We start from the raw sequence: 4,836 nt of genomic DNA, 5'->3' as shown, positions 1-4,836 counted from the left end.
CGGCGCCCGACGTCCCCGGCGAGTTCGGCGCAGCTCGGAGCGCTCGCTCCCTGCCCTCCTCCCTGCGCGCCGCGGCCGCCGCCGTTCTTAAAGGGCCAGTGCTGTCTTTGCGCGCGGACCCGGGCGGGGGCCGGGGGCGGTACCTCGGCCAGAAGCTTTTGGCCGCAGGTGCCTGCGAGGGAGCCAGACTGGCGGCCCTTTTACTCTTCTCAGAAGGTGGGAATCTTCCCCAGCGGGCCCCTGTCACTCCCTTTCTTGCTTTTGAGGAGCGGGTTTGAACCCCACAGGGGCCCCCCCACAGAGAGAGGAGCAAGGAGAAATCGAGACTCCTCTTTCTCCCACCTGGTGGTGGGTGGGGATACTGAGACAGCGGTGGGCAGGAAGGAGGGCGGGGGGACGCAATTAACCTGTCTTGGGCTAAAAAAAATTGAGAATTAAATAAACAAACATCTAGAGATCTGTTGGCCAGAGGTTTCTTTTCAAAAGTCTCAGAGTGTCTTTGGCCCTTTAGTGACCTTCAGTTGACAACTGAAGGGCTGGGTACCCTGGGTGCAAAGTGCAACAGAGCACAGGTTTAGTAGGGACCGGTTGCAGTTCCGCCTTGCCACTTACCTGTGGCATGCAGTTACTTAACTTTTCTGAGCCCCTGTGTCCTTATCTGGAAGGCGGGACAAAGGGCTGGGGTGAGGGTTAGGTATGCCTCTGGTTCCTGTCTAATACCCATTAGGTGTCCAAGCAGAGGACACGATTTTGTGCAAGTGAAATTTGACAATGTGGCCTGACAAGGTATTGCGCCAGTGGGCAAAACTTCCTGCAGAGTGCAGTTTAAAGTGCTAGATTTAATTCTATTCCAGGAGTAGTTGATGTCAGGTCAGTGTGGATGCAGATGCCTGAGATGGGGGCCCTAGGTCTAAGGTCACCCAGGCTGCATGTGCCGACCAAGGGCAGTCCTAGCCCAACAGTCTGGGGCAGGGGCAGGAGGGTGGAGACCTTCCCTCTCCTCCACCACCTCCCAGCCCCTGAAATGGGAACTTTCCTTACCTGAGGGCTGGTTTCTCTAGAGTAGGCCTTAGGTTGCCCTGCCGGCCTCACCTCCAGGAAATCAGCAGAGAGCTGGCAGAGCTTTAGAAGTGGCCTGTTCACCAACCTGCCAGGTGAAGAAAAAGAGCATTGTTAAAAAGGACAGAAGTTAAAGTGGCAATGATAGATTTTACTCAAAAACAAATTGCAATGGGGAAGAGAGACTAGTATATAAACAGAACAAGTGGGAATTTACAGCTGGGGTGGGGTGGGAGTAATATTGATGGGAGGAAAATAGTACTAAGAGCGGTCATCAAGTCTGGGGGGATTCTGGTAAAAGGCAGGCCAGGGTGGTCAGATATCATCCAGAGAGGTGGAGATGAGGAGTTTTGATTAGATATTAAGGGTGGGGAATTCTTGCTAAACTGACTATGCAGGGTTCTTGCTAAAACTGGATCCTTCAGGAAGTACAGGGATGGGCTTCAGGGGAGCCTGACTAAAGTTTAGTCAAGCAAAGAATCTGTCAGTCCCCCACTTGTTCAAGAAAAGAAAAGGCATTCTTTCCTCTGAACAATGTAAGTCCATTTCTCATATGGTTGCCTTTTATTTGTTTAGAACCAGCTGCCCCACGTGTTGAGACTTGGTGATGTTGAGAATTGTTATACTGTACAGCCCGCAAGACACTGAATGAGAGGTCTACCTCGAAGATAAATGGAGAGACAAAGATTAGAGCTGAGTTGACCTGTGTGCCCACCTTTGTAGACTGTGGAGATCTACCCAAAGACGCAGGACATGTTGTCTTTCCTCCCTGGTGTGAACGCAATGTCAACGATGCACTCATGCTTCATTCATCTCTTCAAACCTTCCTGGTCATAGCAAAGATGTCAGGTAGACTGCCAGGGACAACAGTGCAGCGGCTGCTTCTGACCATTGTGCAGGTGCCGCCTTCTGCAGCCAGCGTCACAGTGAGGCCATGCAGCAATGGAGAACAGGGTGCTGGGCTTCCTGTTCAGGGAGCCACTGATTCAAGGCCAGGGGCAATGTTATCCAGAGACAAGGTGAATAGCATCAGCAATGAATAAATAGATGGTTCTGTTGTTGAGTCTGACTTCTTGAGTCCAGGGGTAGATTCCTGGGGATGGTACCCAGAAGGTGGTACACTTTCCCCCCAAAGACAGTGAGGTTAGAGAGGGAACACAGACCCAGTTCTGTAGCTGTGTTTTCTAAATCACCTCCGCAGGAACTGAGATCACCCTTAAGGGGATCTGTGATGCCCTGAATACCTCTTGTCCCTATAATAAGCGTGAGGTTAACACCTGGGGGAGTGGGCAATTGCTTTAGAGAAAGTTTAAGAAAGGAAGAATATTGTCGGGGACAGAGATGAAAGGATTGGTAATATCGGTGAGGTAGCAAGATCTGGTCCATTTGGCAGGCAACGGCCAATAAGCTTGGGTTCCACAACTATGTAAGGATCATCAGGAGTTACCCAGGGGTCATAGAAATAGTTATCTGATGGCTGAGGGTAACCAAAGCATGCTAATTTTGAGGGTGGGAAGCTGGTCCATGTGTGGTTGGTTTGGGTCTGAAAAATCAGCCTGAGTTGGGCAGTGGGGACATTTCCATTCATATCCAGGGATCTCCTTACAGGCTTGGCATTTTATGTTGGATTTAGAGACAGTTAGGTAAGTGTATCAATGTTTAGTATGTTGATGCATTTGGCAGGGCCTAAATCAATCTCCTTTTCACAAAGGGGCTTGTGGTAAAATTATGATGGTAACAGATATGACCCTGGTGAGGACAGACTGGGATAAGTTTGGGGCGGGGGTGTGTGACTTCTATAATGGGTAATCGTCCAGTTTCCTGGTGGAGGGAAAGAGAGGGAGAGTTATAGCAAAATGGGTATCTGCATTGATCAAGGGATACGGGAAATGCCAGATGTGCTCACAGGAAAGGGAGGACATTACCAGCTGTCTGTGGTGTTATGCGAAGTGGCAACTAGTATGGCCCAAGCTTACAGGATCTTTGGGAAAATAGTCTTGCTGAGAGGCAGGGAAAAGAGCGGAGTGGGAGAGGTGCAGGAACTCCTAAATTTAGGGACAGAAAGGTGAAGGTGAAGACTCATGTCAGGGAGTCATTGTTGGAAGGGTGGAGGGTCTCGAGGCAAATGGGCAGGAGAAGGAAGCACAGGAGGAGGAGGGACCCAGGTGGGTCTTGGTCTGTGCTCTTGGGAGTAAGTGACTACCTCCTGGTGTCATCTACTTGTTCCATGGTTCCTGAGGCAGCTCTCTGCTCTGGCTATCACCTGCTTCCGGAAGTTCCCGATCGCGCTTCAGTTTGAGGTCTCCAGTTGGAATACTTCTCCAGTCTGAATAGTTTTGTATCTTTTTGGCTGTGAAACATGAACCCAAGTTTGGCCCACCATCCTGTGACTTACAGCAGTGTTAGCAATGAGTTAAATGGTATATGGTCCCTTCCATCTGGGCTCAGGACTAGTTTCCTGATGGTGGCATTTCCAGAATACGTCATGTGAGGGGTAATCTGGAATTTCTAATGGGAAGACAGTCAAGGGAAGCCTTAACTTGTTGATTATAGGATTGAGTGTATTTTGTCAGTCTTTGACTGTATCTAACAATGTGTGGTTGAATTAAGTTAGAATCTTCCACTAGACAAAATGAATAAGGCACCCGCATGGGCTTTCCCATGATAATTTCAAAGGGGAGAGCTTATGTGGAGACAGGGGTGAAGACCCAAGAGTCATAAGAGCACGGGCAGCACTGATGGCCATGGGTAAGTCCAATTCCTCAGACAGTTTAGCCGGCCTGGTCCTGAGGATGTTGTTAGCTCTTTCTCTGGTGCCTGAAGTCTGAGGATGGTCAGGGCAGTGGAGTCTTTGACTAATGCATTGTCTTTCAACTTCCTGTATAATTTTGCCAATGAAATATGATCCTCTGTCTCTAGAGATGGGAGAGAGGATACCCCAAGTGGAGCAGATTTGTTCCAGGTACACTTTGGCAACTGAAGGTGCTGAGGCATTTCAGCAGAGGAAAGTCTCTAACCATTTAGAAAACATGCAGAAGACAGTATGTATTGGTTGCCTTGTGCTTTCAGTAACCGTATAAAATCATTTGCCAGTGAAGGAGGGCCTACAGAGGTGCTGCTTCCCCTCCTTGCCCTACCTTTGCAGTTTTTCCAGGGTTGTGTTTCTGGCATTTGAAGCAAATGGCAATGGCTTGGTCCAAATAAAAGCCACAGGGCCCAAACTGTTGTCTGATATATCCTGCATTCTGTCCTTTCTGTGTGAGTCATGTTTTGTAATCCATGCACAATGACTAGACAGACAGACTTAAGAGCTACCAAGCAGCCGTCCTGGTGTTTCCAAAGTCCTTCTGAATAGCTTGAACATCCAGCTTTCCCCATCCAATTCTTTCTAAGTCGGAGCTGTCATTTGGGCTACGTGGGTTTCTTTTATGATTTCCTTAGGAGTCATTCCCAATTAGCGCTCTCCCTCAAGGGAAGGTAAGTAATCCCCCCTGGGGTCTAGGCCCTCGAAGTGGGATGCAGGAGGCATAGTCCCAAAGCTTGAGACTGCTCGGATTTCTCGGTGGTTAGGGAAGAGGCTGCTAATATGGTACGTTTATCAGCCAATCCATTTCCTCAGGCCTCTTCTGAATGTTTTGTGCAATGTCCCTCGGTTTAGCTACAGTGATCTGCTGTAGTAATGACAATGCTTCTAGAAGTTCTGCTATTTGGGGTCCATTTTTGACTGGGATACCAGCTGCTGTCATGAATCCTGTCTGTTTTTATAACATATCAAAA

This window comes from Manis pentadactyla, chromosome 15 (assembly GCF_030020395.1).
Source record: "Manis pentadactyla isolate mManPen7 chromosome 15, mManPen7.hap1, whole genome shotgun sequence".
Lineage (NCBI taxonomy): Eukaryota > Metazoa > Chordata > Mammalia > Pholidota > Manidae > Manis > Manis pentadactyla.
The sequence above is the reverse complement of the archived record's forward strand: the minus strand, read 5'-3'. Positions refer to the sequence as shown.